The sequence below is a fragment of the Ambystoma mexicanum genome, chromosome 3q (genome assembly GCF_040938575.1).
Source record: "Ambystoma mexicanum isolate Mex_15411 chromosome 3q, UKY_AmexF1_1, whole genome shotgun sequence".
Lineage (NCBI taxonomy): Eukaryota > Metazoa > Chordata > Amphibia > Caudata > Ambystomatidae > Ambystoma > Ambystoma mexicanum.
The window spans coordinates 888047307-888066779 of NC_090926.1; the positions used below are offsets into that span (position 1 = coordinate 888047307).

Consider the following 19473-nt stretch of genomic DNA (forward strand, 5'->3'; position numbering starts at 1 on the left):
TGATTGTCCTAATATCTTATCTAACATGTAGTGTTTTTTGCAGAAGAGTACGAGTCCCACGTTCTCTTTCCTGTATCCAATATAACACTGTATTTTTACTTTCTCCCTAAATTGAATTATTGAGAGTGTTCTGTCTGTGCTTCACTGAACCCTTCACCATACCCACACTCTCTCAAGTCTAAGATTTATTGCTCTGTAATGCCACCTTGACTGAATTTGGCTAGCTATTCGTTTCTTTTCCTGTTCACCAGAATTGTATGGCCACTCAGAATTTGTCCAAAGGGATGATTCTGAAAATCCATGTTATGTATTACATGAAAAAAACAAGCCTTCCCCGATGATCTTACGGCATTATTCCACAGGCTGTATTGATAGTAAGAGAATGAAAAAGGTATAAATGGGAGTCCTTTTAGGGGGGACTGGGATCACAGACTGGAATTGTACAGGGATATAGACAGATCTGTATTTTTCATGTCTGTTTTTCTGCAGTGCTGATACTAACAATTTGATGAACTGACTTCACCCAGAAATGAGTCCAGCGATTAATTTCTGCAACAAAATACTGCTCAAAAGTTTTAAAATCAAATCTGGTTTGTAAGTTCATGAACAGAATTACAAGCCAGGTGATGGGGAATATTAATAACATGGTCATCTGTAGAATGAGTATGAGCAATATATGAGCAACACGTGATATAGAAGCTAACCTGTAAACCATCAGGTGATGGGCTACTAGAAGGGCTCTGACAGTCCTTCCGATCTAATGCAAGTTCTGGGATCACTGATCTATAGCACTTAACCATTTGGTTTTACTTGTAAATTGATGGTTCCTCCATCTGGTATAGTACGGGTGCCTGTCATGAATTGTGCTGTTCAGAACCATGTGAAATAGTCAGATTGAAAGTTATGAGTTGACTAGACTGACTATTATAGAATGGGTGAGAGCTCAGGAACATGGGATTAATTACTTGGCTGACGAACAAGATTTACAGTCATCTCTTAGAAAGTACTAACGCTTCTCATGCTAATGTTCTTTACTCTAACTATCCCCAAATCAATACCACCCTCTCACTACATTGGGTCCCACTGACTAATCTTTACAGGACTAAGCCACATCCCTAAAAGGAGACAAAGTAATTTCATAGTGTTTATGCTACAGCTCATATTTATTTATTTAGGCATTTATATAGCAAACAAAACCCAAAGGCATCTAGTCGCTTTTTCTTAGGAAATTGGTTACATTTGCAGGCTACAATTGCAGTTTGTCATGAAGGGCAACAGTGAAACGGATTACAATCATATCTTACAATATTTACACATTTTCTGAGGCAGTTCTTTGTTACATACATTGCATGTGTTGTAGGTGATGTATGGTAGCAGAGAGGAGTGTTAGGACAAACAGGATGTGCAGCAAGTATGTTGGTAGTGTCCTAGAGGGCTACCTGTGAGAACCCAATGCTTATGTGTGGGTTAGTTGCCGGCTTGGGTGAACAACTAAGTTTTGAGATCATTGCGGAAGGACCATAATGATGCGTCTGTCCTCCGTGGTAGAGGCATGAAGTTACAATGTTTGGCGGCAAACACTGGGAAACTAGAGCCCCCAGATTTCTGACGTCTGAATCTAGGAGTGGTGATTAGACTGGCTTAGGTGGATCAGGTAGGCCTGTTGGATTGAGCTTTTGAAATTTGATTGATTAGGCATGCTGGGGCACTGTTAGACAGGCATTTCTGCGACAGCGAGAGGATTTTGAATGTAATTATGTCTCGAACTGGGAGCCAATGGAGGTTGCGTCTAGTTGACGAGATGTGTTCCTGTTTCGGTATGTCGAGAGCAGCTCAGCTCTGAATGCATTGTTTTGTACAACTTGTAATTTGCTGATGTTACGGGTGTTAGATCCTTCTAAGAGGGAGTTGAAGTAATCAATCCTGGATTAGATCAGTGCTCTTGCAAGCGTAGTACAGTTGTCAGGGGATGGGGGGGGTCTAGTAGCTATTAGTTTAACAGTGTAGGCTGCCGAGGAGAATTGGCGTTGACTTGCCTTGTTAATGTAAGTGCTGAGTTAATATAGACACCTAGTGTTATTATCTCCTTGGCCACGTTGATGATGTTGCCGTCACTGTTGAAGGCTTTGTATATTTGGGGTAGTTTGTTCAATTTGACTTGGCTATCTATGATGACCAGCTCGGTTTTCTCAGAGACGTAACTTGTTTTGCACCATCCAAGCTTGGATGGGGAGGTAGATTTTGTTAAGTATGTTAGAGTCAGTGTCATAAGAGCCTGTGATAGGTAAGAGCATTTGTGTGTCATCTGCATAGTTTGTATATGTAATACACAATTTATCTAGACTATATTGTATAATGAAGGCGGCACACAAGATCACTGGGGCACCCCGCAGGGGACTGAGGTTGGGTTGGCTGCTGATGAGATGGAGAAGACTCATCGTTCAGTTGCAGAGAAAAGATTCAATCCACTCTATGGCCTTTGGTGAGAATTGAGCCGCTGTTGCTAGATGTTGGCATAGGATTTTGTGGTTAACCAAGTCAAATGCTGCAGATAAGTCAAGCAAGAGGAGTATCACTAAGTCTCCTTTGTCTTTGATTTGATCCATTTGGATTTGAAGGTCCAGAAGAACAAGTTACTTACCAACTGGTAACATTCTTTCGACTGGATGTTCCTCCAACGTATTCCTCATCTTAGATGCATTTGTCTAGCTTTGGCTGCTTCAGAACTGTTTTCTCGGCACAGGGCGCCGTGCATCTATATTGTCATGTCTAGGTACCTCTCATGCCTCCGTCGAGGGTGACGTCATCAGGTACACAAGTAGCATGTGTGGCGCCCGTTGGCCTCAGTTCTGTTATTCCCCTCTTGTTCTGTTGTATAGATGGTGCAGGTAGCCAGGTGTCAGCCTTGCAAGAGTTGAAGTGGTAATAACACCGGAAAATCTACAGAGGGGTAGGATGGGAGGGCAATGAGGAATAGGTTGGAGGAACATCCAGTCGAAAGAAAGTTACCACTTGGTAAGTAACTTGTTCTTCGAATGGATTGTCCCCTCCAACGTATTCCTCATCTTAGATAGACTCCGAAAGCAGTGTAAAGGTTTTTGGAGGAGGGAGTAGAATTTTATTACACAGCCACAGTAGTGGCTGTGTAGTTATGGTTAAGTTGCTAATACCATAGGAAGAGCACTTTTTGGGCGGCTTATAACTTGGCTCTCCCTGGATGAATCCTCACAAATCTTTGCAAAAAAAGTTTATGGCCCACTCTGAATTCTTTTGCAAAGTTTATTGCGGTTTGGTCCAGGGGGTGCAAAGTTATCGGGGGGGTCCCAAAATGTATTTTTTTCCCATAGACTGAATGGGGAAAAATCTTAGCTCACGCCTACAGGCCAAACCGCTGGACGGATTTTCACCAAATTTGCGGCAGGAGCAGCGGCTTGGTCCCAAAAGTGTGCTTTTGTAAATTTGGTGAAAATCCATCCAGTAGTTTTTTTTAAAAAATGACCAAAAAGTAGGTCACAAAAAATTTGTGATATCTATTGTCCGCTCCGCAGACACTTCGCTGCTCGCTCCGCGGACAGTGTCCTGATTGGCTAATCGGCTTGCGTAATGCCCGCGGACATGCAACGTGTTCGCTGATTGGATGGTGAAGTGCGTGAAGTGTCAGATTTTTGGAAACGCCCGCCATCTTGGATTCCCGGACATCTGCCGGTGTCCGCGAACATCGCAGTAAAAATATATTAATAAACACAACATTGCATTTATCAAATAATCTCTGGAGAGGTGAGGGGTGATGAGGTTGGGATATGGCTGCAAGAAGCAAAAAAACAGGCGTTTTTTGCCGCGAACAGTTCGGATGTTCGCGGACACCTCAGCATTACAGCCTTGGTGAAATGCAGTTCTTGAATGGCTTATAACTTTGGCGTGTGTATTTCTTTTTTTATTCATTTTCAAGATTTTCAATAATCAAAATATACATCATCAAAAGTTCAAACAGAGTATAAAACACAACACTCAATTTTACATAGATATGGAAGCAAAAGAAGTCCGAAGCATGTATAAATATTAAAACATTTCAGATAATACAAGACAAACTTTGTACCTTTCTCAAAATAAAACACCTAATCACAAAATAACAATAAAAATTGAAACACAGGACAGTACAAAAACATAAAGACAACACACAGACTACATAAAACAGAACAAAAACAAAACAGGGGGAATCCTCAACTAATGCACATATATAATATCAGGTAGTTGGATCCAATAGGAACAACTAATCCTCAGATATACAGTCACCATATAAATCTGTAAATGGTTTCCAAAGAGCTTGATACTTATTTTCCTTTCCTTGTCTCACAAACATCACCCTCTAAAAGTTTGACAATACCAACAAATCATTAATCCAATTCTCCACTCTGGGCTTCTTCCTCGTCTTCCACACCATCAGTACTTGTTTCAATGCAACCACAAGTGCTTTATCAACCCATTGTCTATATTGACGAGCAACCGCACAACGCCCCTTACCTGACAACAGCAACACCTGCATAGGCATCCTGGGAAAACGTATGGACAAGATAGTCTCCAGCCTATCCAACATTACCACCCAAAATTCTAACACCCTAGGACAATACCATAACACGTGAATCAACATTCCCTTTTCCTTCCCACACCCCCAACACAGATCATCATCAGTTAATCCTAACTTATGCATACTCAATGGAGTCCAATACAGATGTCCTAACACTATCAAATGAATCAATCTCAACCTGAGATCCAACCTACTTCTATAACCTACATTCCAGATGGATTCCCACTCTTTTTCAGTAATATCACAGCCCAACTCCTGTTTCCACTTCTCCAATGCTCTCCTGTCAGCATCAACACCCTTAGAACATATCGGCATCAAGCTAGTATAAGTGCATACCATTCGCGGCGATGACATAGGCATCTGACCACCTGCCGACACCACCTCCAACGGTCCTGACAAAACTGGCAATCTTTCACTCAATAGAGCTTTCAACTTCACAAACCTATTCAGTTCCCTCCCTGGCAAATTAAACGTCCTCTGCAACTCCTCGAATGACAATATACGGCCATGACGCACCACATCTCCGATACATAAAATCCCTTTCGAGACCCAACTTCTCCAACAAAAGGGTTTTTTGCGTGTGTATTTCTGACTAAATTCCGAACGAGTTTACAAAGTTTGGTGGGATTCTGTCATAGGGGGCAAAATTAGAGGCGGGGTGACAAAATAATGTAAAGGCTTATACATTTTGTGCCATTTGACAAATCAACACAAAGGTTTGCAAAAAGATTATAGATCTAGACATAAATGTTTTCGTAAAGTCTGAATGGATTTTGTCAAGTGGGGGCTAGGTTATATGACAATTGTATGTGCATACATTTGACACTTTTGAAAAAATAAAACATGGGTGGATTTCCAGCAAACTTGCGCAAGGAGCATTGGCAAGGACCTACAAGCATGGTTTTGGAAATGTGCCAGTGTTTTATTTTTTGACAAGTGTCATAATGTAGCTACAAAAAATAGCGGTATACCTTTAGTGACTGAGGGGTAATCTGTGGCATGGGCAGTGGCCAGATTGTCTGGGTCATGGAATAAGGTCATGATCCGGACAATCTGGCTACTGGCCATGACCACAAGGGACAAAACATAGGATTAAGTGGCCATGTCAGCCTGGGACTGGCATTGTGGTAAAGTTATTCGAAACTAGGATAGATTTGAAAGGGAAGGAAAATGTGCTTGTGGTAACATTGTCATAGGGTTCTCTTTTTGCCTTCTGCAGGCTGCCATGGAAAGAGAAGAGGGGCCCTGTATGGAACCCCCGCCTTCCCTTACCATGGTGGCCATCTTGGTAAAGGATTTTCCTTCCTACACCGGGACGCCACAGGAAGAAAAATCCTCTTTTTTTAGTACCCCGGGTTCCCGCTTTGGGACCCTAGGCTGCAATTGGCCTTCATCCCCCATTTCAGGGGCTGGAATGGGGGGATAATGGTCCAGAGACCTTGTTATCCACCCTCGCTGCGCTCGGGCTGATAACTTGGGCTGCTGGGCCGGTATCCACCGTTCCAGTCCCTGGAACGGAGGATGAACACCCCAATATTCCCATTAGCATAACACAAAATGCAAATGGAAATGTTGGAAAATCTCATTGAGTCTTTGTACTTTACTGAGAAATATAAAGTAGATGGAGTCTATACTTTTTTTTTTAGTTCTATTTTTTAACTGTGAAAGGTGGTTACTAAAGGAACTTTTATTTTGTTTTTGGATGTATTTTTTTTTTTGGGCAGGAGAGCTTAGAACTAAAGGTGGGGAGGGAAATGAGGGAAGAGGCAACAAACACTATTATGGAGGGACAGGTAGAGAGGGGAAAATGTTGTGCGTGTGTTATTTCTAAGGTAGGGGGCAGTGTTTCTCATGCTACTTGATTACAGCAGTGGTGGTGTCTCTTGGGGAGGAGGGATGGCATTACCTGATTCTATTTTAAGAAAAATAGCAGTTTTGCAAAAAGTATGTACTGTGTACTAGATTGTTAATGGATGAGAAGGAATAGGTGTTGGAGCCGTGCAAGGGAAATTTTGAAGTTGAAAGTTTCTAGATCAGTAGAAAATGCAGTTCTGAACTGTCTGCGAAGCACAGATCTTATCGTATAGTGCGTACGGGTTCTCGGATATGTCATGCCGCGCGCCAGCATATGGTCATGTGGCACTCTCCGGTAGGTCTGCAATGAAGTCAAATGTTCGTAGACGTCTACGGATGCAAAACTAGTTGAAATAGTTGCAAAAAGTGTATAGAAGTGTTAAAAATGATTACAGAAGGTGGGAAATGGCAGAGTTTTAAGGTTACACTTTGTAAATTGGACACAAACATTGATATATTGGGTAAGTATGATATTAGTAAGTTATAGGAAAATAGCATGCACTGGTACAAACCTATGAAATTCACTGAAAAAACCTTGTTAAAGGGACGTTATGGTTTCAAGTAAAATTGAAAAACCCCAGAAATTCGCCAGTTGTAGTAAGCTAGAAAACCATAACTCGTGCCACCACCGTGCACTGCTAAGACTAGCACCCAGGACATCAAAGATGACATCACAAATGTCATTGATAGAACACAGAAAAGGATCAACATTATTTGCTCTGCACCAGTTGCAAAACGTCTTCCAACGGCAACGTTACAAAGATTTTGTTGCTGGCCTTATTGCCCAAAGCAACACCTCCATGACATCATCTGGAAGATGCCAAACGTGAAGGTTGAGAGTGCCGACCTCTAGATGGAGAACCTGGCACTCTTTTTGTGAGAGAAGGTCCTCTCTTTGAGGAAGACGTAACGGAGGGCAGATGGACATGTCTAGAAGGTCCAGGTACCACCTTCTCCTGGCCCAATCCAGGGCAATAAGGATCATGCGGTTTTCGAACCGTCTTAACCTCCTGATGACTTGAGGAATAAGGGGGATCGGAGGGAGCGCATATAGTAGTGGGAAGTTCCATTCCACCACAAACGCGTGCCCTAGGGCTCCTCTCGGGGGAAATTCCCTTGAACAATACCTTTCGCACTTTCGGTTGATTCCGGCAGTAAACTGGTCTACTTGAGGGGTTCCCCAAAGGGCGAAGATCTCTTGAAGGACTTCCTGAGCCAGTTCCCACTCGTGGGACACAGTACTCTGCCTGCTCAGAGCGTCCTCCGTCATATTCTCCTCCCCGGCTAGATTAACCGTTGATAAGGAGATTCCTTCCTGAATTGCCCAATACCAGAGCCGCATTGCCTATCTGCACAGAGGTAGTGACCCTACACCTCCGCTTTTGTTGAGGTAATGCATGGCCACTGTGTTGTCCGTCATTATCAGGGAGTTTTTTTTCCCCCTGACAGATGGCAGAAAAGCCTTCAGCGCTAGTCTGATTGCTCTCAGCTCCAAAAGGTTGATGTGTAGTTTGGACTCCGATGGAGACCAACAACCGCTGATTGTCACATCGTTGGCATGAGCTCCCCACTCCATGAGTGAGTGGGGCGTCCGTCACTACTGTAATCTCTGGCCATGGTTGCCAAAAATGTTCTCCTTTTAGGATTTTCACTGTGCAAGTCCACCACAGAAGATCCTGCCGAACCTTGTTCGGAAACTGAAGATGATCCGTCATTCGTCCTGAGAATTGGGACAATGGAGTCTTTAGAGCCCATTGAAGGGATCTCATCCTCAGGCGTGCTTCTGGCACCAGGAAAATGCAGGATGCCATGAGGCCAAGCAACCTCACGAAGTCGTAGGCCGGGAGACTTTGTGCATTTTGAAATTTGGAAACCATCTGAAGATTGTCTTGAGCCCTCGACTTGGGAGGCGAGCTCTTTCCCAAGGAAGTTCCAATACAGTCCCGATGTACTGGAGGTTGGGAAGGTGTCATTTGTGACTTCTTGAAATTGAGGGAGAATCCCAGTCTGTGCAGGAAGTGGCAGGTGACTTTCAGATGAATCAGGGCTTGCTTGGCAACACGTGCCCTGATCAACCAATCGTCCAGGTAGGGGTAGATGTGAATCCCCCCCTCTCCTGAGATGCGCTGCCACCACTACCATCAACTTGGTGAAGACCCTCAGGCGGATGTCAATCCGAATGGTAGGACTCTAAACTGAAAGTGCGCGTCACCAACCACGAACCTCAGATATTTTCTGTGCTTGAGATGGATTGGCACATGAAAATAAGCATCCTGAAGGTCCAATGACACCAACCAATCCTGAAGTGAAGGGCCTGAAGGATCTGAGAAAGAGTGACCATCTTGAACATGTCCTTCCTGTAGAGCCAAAGTTCATAGGCCAGGCCCACTTTAGATGGAGCAAGGTGAAATGTGCCCAAGATCACACAGTTGAGAAATGCATTCAAGTCCATTTGCTTGCTTCAAGATGGGTCTTAATCCTCCGTCCTTTCTGGGAATCGAAAAATAAGAGGACTATCATCACTTGTTCCTCTCCTCTACAGGTACTGGTTCTATAGCACCTTTCCCAAGCAGGGCTAAGACTTCCTGCTGTAGGAGCGGGTCTGGAAACTTCACAGAGTGTCTCCCCGGTGGATTGCTTTGAGGCTGCGTTTGAAAAGGAAAGCAGTAACCTCGGGCTATTATTTCTAGAGCCCAAAACATCTGAAGTAATGGCTCGCCATTCTTGCAGATGCTGGGACAGCTATCCTCCCAAAGGTGTCTTGTGATGCAAGTCCTCAAAGTAGTTTTGGGGCATGTTTACCTCGTCCACCACAAGTGATTTTTCTCTTGCCTCTGACTGGCCATTCCTCTCGCCTTTCCATATGAATAGTAATAACGATAGGATCGTCCCCTCCAAGATTGTCCTGATGCACGAAAAGGCTGAGGTTGCCTAATAACAGCTTGTAAAGACTTGGCAGCTGCTTTCGAGGTCTGCAACCTCTCAAGGCTCTCGTCAGCCTTGTTGGCGAAAAGTTGAGACCTGTCGAAAGGCATGTTCAAAAGACAGTTTTTCGCAACCACGCAAATCTGCGCATCACTGTGCTAGTGGCCATGGACCTGCTCACACGATCTGCAGTGTCCAATCCAGACTGAAGGGATTCCTACATGGCCTCCTTTCCATCTCTAATGATGGCTAGGAATCCTTCCCTTTCTTCCCCTTCTGGTATGTGCTCCGCCGCCATTGCAATGCACTCCCACAGAGTGTATGAACATTTTGCCAAGGCACTGTGGAGTTGGCCGATTTTAATGCCATACTCCCAGCTGAAAATACCTTGCGTGCCCAACCATCCACACGCTTGTTGTCCCTATCCGGAGGGATGGTAGGGTACGCAAATTTATTTGATGTAGCTGTGGCTGCCTGGAACACCAGACTCTCGGGAGTGGGGTGTTTGGACAGATAGGCGGGTCGCTACTGGAAGGGCGGTATATTGATGTGAGGGAGTTATTCACAGGAGGAATTGAGTCTGGGTCTCCCAATTTTTGGTCACCCTATTTTGTAAGGCTACATGGAAGGGTAAAATTTGATCTTCGGTGGGGCACTGATCCAGTATGTCAGTCAGGTCATCCTGGATGAACTGAGTTGGTGGTCTAGCCCATCCTAAATAATCCACTACTTTGTCATCAGTTGTCTATAAGAGGGACTGGCATGTTCCTCTGGATCGCCAAATTCTGTCTCAGGAGATGTGTCAACTCCACTTGCATTATGCAAAGTTTCCAATAAATCCCTCATTCTGCTTTCCTCAGAAATTAGACATTCTGGGACATTATGGGTGCCATACTCTAGGACAAAATGAACATCCTCCTCCTCAGACCTTTCTTGTTCTTCAAAAATTGAAGACAAGGATTTTAAAAAATTCTTTCCTTGGCAGAGGAGTATACCTCTTTTCTGGAGGGGGCTGTTACAGTGGAGGCTGAAGGCTTTGTAGGATTTGCAGCTTTTTCTTTTGCTGCTATTTTGCAGTTTCTGACTGAACTGGAGCCTTTGAAACTATGGGCACCGAAGGCTTCGGGGTCGACGTCGACAAAGTTATCGACGAAATAACAGTCGTTGACGGAGCTGGCTTCGAAGGCGTCGGGATGCTCTTCAAAGGCTTGTCCTTACGGACGGTGTTGATTACCTCAAGCGGTCGACTCGAGCGATCTTTATCACTCGGAGTCCTGGAGGGATCCCAATCTTTTCTCCTTCGATCACCCGGGCTCGAGGGTGCTCTAGTGTCGGAACGGCAACGCTCTCGGCCAGCTTCCGAGGAAGGCGTGGACCAAGGCTTTGCGTTTTCAAAAACCTCAATCATCTTAATTCTAAATGCTTCCCATTCTTTGGAGGAAGAATGTTTTGTGGGGCATTTCCTCTTTCTGGGGGATTCGTCAGAAGACGAGGTGGAAGGGGATCGGTGGCGTATCTTTTTAAATTTTTTTGTCAAAGATGAAGAGTGGTGGGAACCACTTTGGGACCTAGACCTATGTCTTTGGCTTTCGCGTCGAGGAGATTTCTCCTCATGGGTTATCGACTCAACGCTTAAAGCTTTTCGGTCCGGTTTTCGACCTACCTGTAGCTTTCCCTTCCTCTCTCGCAAGGCCTTGACCGAAATAGCCTGAAACTTTGCACAGGCCCCCGTGTCGTGGTTTTCGCAGAGGCACCACATTCTCGGTGCAGATCCGTAATCGACATTTTGGAACCGCAAGTTTTACATTTCTTGAACCCCGAACGCGGGGGAGTCAGGGTCGACAATGAAGACATCTTGAATATCTTCACAATGATAACTGCGTCACAGAACTATCGAGGCGCGCCGAGTCTACAAAAGCAACACGTACTGCGGAAAAACAGAACTGAGGCCAATGTGCGCCACGCGTGCTGAGCTACTTGTATACATGATGATGTCACCCTCGATGGAGGCCTCTGAGGGAGCTCGACGACATCGACGCATGGCGCACTCTGCCGACAAAAAATTTCAGAAGCAGCCAAAGCTGGGCGAATACATCAACGTATTCCTCATCTTAGGAGGACACAATCCATTTGAAGTGCTGTTTCTGTACCATGGCTCGGACGAAAGCCAGACTGTCTGAGGCCTAGGAGGGCATTAGATCCCAGGAATGTTTGTATCTGTAGGTAGGCTACTCGGTCTAATATTTTCAAGAAGAAAGGAACTGGTGATCGGTTGAAAGTTAGTGGGGATGTTTGGGTCTAGGGACTTTTTTTCATCAGTGGGAGTACCCAAGCTTCGTTTAGATCATCAGGCAATTTGCTCGCTGCAAATGAGCTGTTGATCAAGGAGGTAATAAAAGGCGCTAGCTCATTGGCACAGTCCTTGATGAAGGTAGCAGGACAAAATGTCCTTGACATCTTGAAGGTTTTAGACATTTGATAATTTTGATGGTTTCCAAGGTGGTCAGAGGTGTTGAATCGAAATTGTGTCCACTTTGCTGTGAAGTGACAAGTGTGTCTACTAGAGAGGTGCCATGGTTAAGTTTAATTTTCCTAGCTTCAATTTTGTTTTGGAGAAGGAACAAGTTACTTACCTGTAACTGTTGTTCTCCAGCATGGGTCTGGTATGGATTCACATGCTCATGAATATTCCCCGTCGTCAGGCTGGCAATCCTCGGTAAAGAAAAAATCAATATCAGTTTCGTTTCTGATCTATCTTTCTTAGTAGTAACCAATCACTGATCTCTGGGTCATACTGCCCCCAGCCAATGACTGTTCTCTCCCCAAGCCCCGCCTCCGGCAGCCATCCTCAGATTTGGTAGCACGGCAAGTGGCAGTATGACCAAGTGAAGAGCCGCAGAGGGGTAGGTGGGAGGGTTCGCATGTGAATCCATGCCAGACCCATGCTGGAGAACAACAGTTACAGGTAAGTAACTTGTTCCTTCTCCAGCATGGGGTCTGGCATGGATTCACATGCTCATGAATAAAAGAATACATAGCAGTATACACATGCACAACCACGGGAGGTGGCAACAGGCTCAATATTAAGCAATACAACAACTCAACATTAAGCATCTCTTACCTCCTCATCAGGCTCACCCTAAGCGAACAGGTTACGCAGCACTGCTTGGCCGACCCTGGACTCCTCCCTGGAGTCCCGATCGACGCAATAGAATCTTGTGAAGGTGTGCGTCGACCTCCACGTAGCAGCCCTGCAGATGTCCAGCAGGGGTACACCAGACAGGAACGCCATGGTAGCAGCGATCGCTCTGGTCGAATGGGCTCTCGGACGGCCGGGCAGCGATCGGTTTGCCAACCGGTGACAATGCATGATGCAGCCGGAGAGCCATCTGGAAATGGAAGTCTTCGAGAGAGCCTTCCCTTGATTCACAGACCCAAAGTTCACGAATAGCTGTGACGTCTTCCGAAAACTCTTTGTGCGGTCCACGTAGAACTTAAGCGCTCTGGAGACATTCAGCGAGTGCAAAGTCCTCTCGGCCGGCGTCGAAGGCAACGGGAAGAAAACTGGTAACACCAAGGGCTCGTTGAGGTGGAAGTCCGACGGCACCTTGGGCATGAAGGAGGGGTGCGTCCTAAGCACTACCGTTGTGTCATGAAAAGTCAAGTATGGAGGCTTGCAAGATAGGGCCTGAATCTCTCCCACTCATCGTGCAGAGGTGATGGCCACGAGGAACGCGGTCTTCCATGACAGGAACTTCAAGGGCGGCGAGTGCATAGGGTCGAATGGGGCTCCCATGAGCCTGGTCAGCACTGCATTAAGTTCCCACGCCGGGGCAGGAACCTTCACCGGCAGGAATGAACGGAATAGTCCCTTCATAAATTCCTTTACCAGGCTATGAGACCACAAGGACGCCCGTCCCGTAGTCCTGGTATATCGGGAGATGGCAGCCAGATGTATTTTTATGGAGGCGTGAGCCAGTCCAGCTTTGGCCAGCGACAGTAAGTACGGCAGCACTTGAGGGGCCGTAATCCGCAGAGGGTTAATCTTCTGTGCACGGCACCAGACAGAGAACCTCTTCCATTTATGACCGTAACACTTGAGAGTTGAGGACGCCCTGGCCTTTGCAAGAACCTCTCTGCAATCAGCCGGGATATCGTACCCCCCAAACTCTAGCGCTGCAGGAGCCAGGCCTGCAAGTTCAGCCACTGCGGGTCGTGGTGTAGAATGGTGCCTCCTTCTTTGAGAGAAGATCCGCGTCCGCCGGCAGGCTGACTGACGGGGATGTTGACAAGTCCAGAAGATCCGGGAACCAGATCTGCCTCGGCCACGCCGGTGCGACGAGGATCATCCTGCACCTGGACATATTGAGCTGGCTGGTGAGGCGGAGCAGCAACGGCAGCGGAGGGAACGCATATAGAAACAGGCCGTCCCAAGGGAACGAGAAAGCATCGCCCATGCTCCTCGGCTGTGGGAACCTGCTGGCGAATCTCTGGCACTTGGAGTTCGTCGCCGTCGCGAACAGGTCGATCTGGGGTTTGCCCCATCGTTGGAAGAGTCGATCCAATTGATCCTGGCGCAGTTCCCACTCGTGGCACAAGCGCAGCTCCCTGCTGAGTGAGTCGGCGATGGTGTTTTTTATTCCTGCCAGGTGGAAGGGAACCAGAAACATCCCCTGGGCGACGGCCCAGTGCCACAGATCCTGGGCCTCCTTGGATAGGGCTGGGGATCTGGTGCCTCCCTGCTTCCATATGTAGAACATCGTGGTGGTGTTGTCCATGAAGATCCTCACCACCTTGTCCTTGAGGGACGGGAGGAACGACTTGAGCGCCCAGGACAATGCACAGAGCTCCAAGATGTTGATGTGAAGAGACCTCTCCTCCGGGTGCCAAAGGCCTCTTGCGTGGAGATCTCCGGTGTGGGCCCCCTAACCCTCCAGAGAGGCGTCCGTAGTCACCGTCTCCTGAAACGCATGGGGTTTGAAAGTCTGTGCCCGTCGTGAGGTGAGCCCGGGTGCCCCACCATAGGATCGCCCGACAGAACTCCTCATCGAGGGGGATCCTGTCCTCGAAGCAGCCACCCGCCTGAACCCAGCGGGCATCGAGGAACTCCTGTAGCGGATGCATCCGAAGTCTGCAAAGGGGTACAAGGTAGATGCATGAGGACATCATCCCGAGAAGGGACTTGATGGACCTCACCCTGGCCACGTCCGTGGCTAACAATCGCCGTACCTTGCCCAGGATGGTTTAGGTTCTCTCCTCTGAAGGGGAGGCCAATTGCTCCACTGTATTGAGCTTCGCCCCCAAAAACAGTGCTACTTGTGACAGAACCAGGTGGGATTTGGGGTAGTTGATGGAGAACCCCAGCTCCGTGAGCAACCGGACAGTCCTCGCCGTATGATCGACGGCGAGTTCCCTTGACCTTGCCCGGATTAGCCAGTCGTCCAGGTAGGGGTAGACGTGGATCACCTGCAGGCGCAGCCGCGCCGCCACTGGTGCCAGGCACTTGGTGAAAACCCTGGGTGCCGACTTTAATCCGAACGGTAGGGCTCTGAGTTGGTAGTGGCGTCCTTGAACCACGAACCTGAGGAACTTCCCTTGCCTTTCTATAATGGGGATGTGGAAGTAGGCATCCTCCAGGTCCAGCGACGATAGGAAGTCGCCTTCCTCCAGCTGTCCCAGTACGTGCTGGAGGGTGACCATCCTGAATTTCTGTGCCTTGATATATTTGTTTAAGCGACGCAGGTCTAGGAAGGGGCGCCAACCGCCTGTCTTCTTCCTGACGAGGAAGTACCTTGAGTACACTCCGGAGCCCCAGAGCCTCCTGGGGACGAGCACGATGGCACCTTTCTTGAGCATCGCTCCTTTACCTCCAACAGCAGTTGAGGGACGCGATTCTCCTTCCTGGCCATGGGAGGAATGCGAGGGCACTTCTTTAGGAATTCTAGTGAGTGCCCGTTGGCCAGGGTGTCCAACACCCAACGTTCGGTGGAGATGGACTCCCACACCCTGACGAACTTCGTCAGCCGGCCTCCCACTGGGGTGCTTCGGTGGGGCCCGACCACCCGGCCGGGTCAGTCTTGCTTGGACGCGGCCTTGCCACCTTGGCCTCCTTGGCGATGACGGCGGGAACCCCCTTGCTTGCCGCGACCTCTGTAGGCCTCCTGGGAAGAGGAGTGGGCCGCCTCGCGGTAGGAGGAGCCACCGCTGGATCCTTTGGAGGCACCCTGTCTGCCTCCAGCGCTCCGAAAGGGCCGTCGCTGCTGAAGCACTCCAAAGGCCCGGGCCTTCTCCGAGTCGGTCTTGATTGCCTGTAGAGACTCATCCACCGCCTTACCAAAGAGGTTGTTGCCGTCAAATGGCATGTCCAACACTCTGGTCTGGACGTCCTGGCGAATGTCTGTTGCCTTGAGCCATCCTCGTCGTCGGAGGCAAACTCCGTTGCCCAGTTGGCGAAATCCGGTATCGGCAAGGTCCGTTGCCACCGTAATGGCGTGATCCGACGCCAACTCGCCCTCCTGCAGAATTTCTAGGGCCTCTGCCCTTTTTTCCTCAGGCAGGAAATCTAGCAGGGGAGCTATCTTGAACCAGAGCTCCCTGTCGTAGCGGGCCACGATCCCTAAGGCATTGGCTGCCTTAATCGTTGTCGCCGCCGACGAGATGACCCGTCGTCCCATAGAGTCCAACTTCTTGCCCTCGCTGTCTGGCGGGGAAGTGGAAGTTGAAGACGCCGCGCCCGCCGCCTTCTTCTTAGCCGCTGCCGAGACGACCGAGTCCGGCGTTGGCTGGGCCCTAAGGCACAAGGGGGCGGCATCAGGGACTCAGTACTTCTTCTCATACCTGTTCCTCTTGGCGGGTGTCGTGGCAGGGTTCTTGAGGACGGCAAGCCCCTCGTCCCAGATGTCGTCGAGTAAAGGCACCGCGAGGACCGTCTTCCTCTTAGCCTCTCGTTGTTGGTACAGAAACCCCTCCTTTTTCTGTTCTTCATGGCAGAGCTGGAAGAGCTCGGATGCCCTGGTTATCATGGCGTGGAAAGAGCCAAACCTCGTCGGCTGGGGATGCGCGCGGGGGGGTGGGGGAGTGGTGTCAACGGGATGTCTGCTGTGTCATCGCCGCAGTCGTCCGTCGCCGTATCCGTCGCTGTATCCTCTCCCGGCGAGGGGGATGAGGGGTCCACCGGCCTCGCGGGCACAAAGGGCGGAGAGGGGTGGACTCTTCTCCGCTTGTTCGGAGGGTTTCCTGACAGGCCTGGTTCTGGATCATCCGTCGGGGACCGTGGTAATCTCGTCCTTATCTCGGTACATAAGGATTGGATTGCCAACAAAATGGCCGCCGAGCTATCCTGGGGCTCTGGCAATGGCTGCGACGGACGGGAAGGCCGTTCCACTGGGCCCTGCTCGTCGTCCTCGTCGCTATCTTCGATCACGTCAGCAGGGACTGTCCCCTGGGATCGAACCTTCTCGAACCTCTCGTTGAGGCCTATGGACCTTTCGTTGAGGCCCCTCTCGGTCTCCACCAGTTCCTCCTCAGAGGCTGATTCCGAGTCGTAGCGGCCACCCCCCCCTCTTTTTCAGCCAAGGGCTTCACAGGGGTCTTAGCAGTGGGCTGGAAAGAGGAATCCCTCCGCGGCGGCAGGGATACTCTGGGCCCAGAGGCCGTTTCCATTGGCGTAGTCTCAGCCGGCTCCGCCAGGGTCGCAGAGACCACTCCGGTAGAGGCCTTAGCCGGGTGGATCAAGGCCCTCACCACTTTAGCTGCGTCCTGGGCCTTCGCCTTGAGGCGAGGGTCAACGCCTCGCTCCCCCTTTGAGATCGACCGGGTCCGCTCCAGCGGCCTACCCGGGTTCTCGGACTTCTTCCCCGAACCAGAGCGCTGGCTCATGGTCGAACGTGCCAGGGAAGTAGCGCCCTGCTTGGCAACCGAAGAGCCCGACCTATCGGCGCCCGCGGACTCGCGGTGCTTGGCCTTCTGTTGGGCCCCCGTCGCCGGGGTGCCCTCAAAGGACTTAGAAGCCCGCTCAACCACCTTCTTCGCCTTCTCACTTGCTGTGCCCTTCTCCAGCCAGGAGGTGAGGCGGGAACGACGATCTTGTTTGGTCCGTTCCGAAAGGTTCTTGCAGAACGCACAGTCCTTCTCCACGTGCGTCTTGTCCCCACGGAGGCAGTAGAGACATCGCAAATGCTCGTCCTCCTTGAAAACGTTATATAATCCGCATCCAGGGCAGTTCCTGAACAGCTTGGATCCGGGCGTCGAGCTTCCTTTGTCCTGGGCCATGTCTGTTGAGGTAGGCCGCAGATCTTCCGGAATCCTCCAAGAAGTGTAAACTCGACGAAAACTTCACCCTTGAGGGGCGTAGAAGAATTCCGAAACGCGTCCCCGTTATCGGAAGTAGAAACGGTGGAGCTTGATGCTCGATTAAACCTAAAAAATGAGAAAATCTCCTGAAAAAGTGTGAAAATGCAGTAAAAAACTTGAGAGCTAAACACGAGGACTTCCAAAACTTGAGCGTGCGGTAAAAATTTGAGGATGGCTGCCGGAGGCGGGGCATGGGGAGAGGGCAGTCATTGGCTGGGGGCAGTATGACCCAGAGATCAGTGATTGGTTACTAAGAAAGACAGATCAGAAACTGATACTGATTTTTTCTTTACCGAGGATTCCCAGCCTGACGACAGGGAATATTCATGAGCATGTGAATCCATGCCAGACCCCATGCTGGAGAAGGGTGATTTTATTCGCAACAGCGTTTTGGACATTGGAGCACCACTGCTGGTCCTTAATGCAGAGATCAGGGATAGGGGCCGGCGATTCCAGCTCACGAAATATAGTGAAATGTTCCCAAGAGCTAGATTGAGCATTCTCAATTATCTGATTGTAGGAGTTCCCTTTAGTTTTGATGGTTGCTTCCTTGTAGTCGATGGATAGGGCATGGAAGCGAGCCTTGTTTGCATTTGAGGGCGTTTTATTCCAATTGCCTTCGGCTGATCTTTTGGATGCACGCAAGTTATTCAGGTTCGCCGAGAACCAAGTATTAGCATGTGCTTTGGGTTTAGATTCACGAGTGCTTAGTGGGGCTACTTTGTTGATAGCAGCTAGAATGGTCTGGTTATATAGGGTAACCATAGAAGTAGGATCAGAATTAAGGTGAGGAGTGCTAGTTATTGGTAGTACATGGGGCAGCATATTCTCTGTTGATGTTCCTCAGACATCTAGATGGTATTGTTGAGCTAGGTAAGCTAGGTTTTGCAAGTTTGGTAGCTATTGCAATAACAAATAGGAGGACGTTGTGGTTGGACCATGGGCATGGGGGTTGGCTAGTATATCAGTGACGCAGTTGATGCCGGCTAGCCAATCCAAGGTGTGACTTTTTCGTGTGTTGGGAGGGAGCTTCCACGCGTGAAGCCTTGAGCTTCCATCGCATTGGCAAGGCGGTCTGCTTGTGTGTCTGTAGGGTTGTTCAAGCCTAGGTTAAAGTCACCCAAGATGAACATTTTCAAGAGAGGCTTTGTGTTGGATGCTAGTAGAGCGGTAATATCGTCTTCAAAGGAGGATGGCGGTCTTGGACCTCTGCAGACAATGTGGAGGGTAAGGTTACAGGTGGACATGAGCGAGATTTTCAGTGTAACTACTTCAGCAGATAAGAGTAGGAGGGTCTGCGGTTATTCTTATGTTAAAATTGTTTTTTGCAAGCAATGCCACTCCATCCCCTTTGGAAGTAGTTCTGTCTTTCCTATAAATGGTATACCCTTCTGGGATCGCTAAAAAGAGGGCTGGGCCCGATGCTGAGTGCAACCACGTTTCAGTGATTGCTAGGATGTCTAGGTCGTTCATCTTAATGAGCTCAGCAATATCTAGAGAATGAGTGGGTAGAGACCTGGCATTAATGAGGGCTCCTTTCAGATGTATCATGGTGATTCATTGGGCAGTGTCCTTAGTATTGGTTTTGCATATGGCCATTTTTTGGATTTTTCTTTGTGATGTGAAGGTTGGTCCGATGGGTGATATAAAAGAAATAATTGCTCCTGGAAGCTGAAGGCTGCCAAATAAAGTTGGCCTGCTTACCACTGGTAAACTTTCCTCGGAGTCCATTAATCAGCAAACTGAGACTTCACTGC

The 19473-nt window shown here is 48.6% G+C and overlaps 1 protein-coding gene across 6 annotated transcripts in view; it reads right to left on the reverse strand.

The window, feature by feature from the left end:
* Window positions 1–19473, reverse strand: part of BPTF (bromodomain PHD finger transcription factor) — a 2119711-nt gene that overhangs the window by 1236047 nt on the left and 864191 nt on the right. The window lies entirely within an intron of this gene.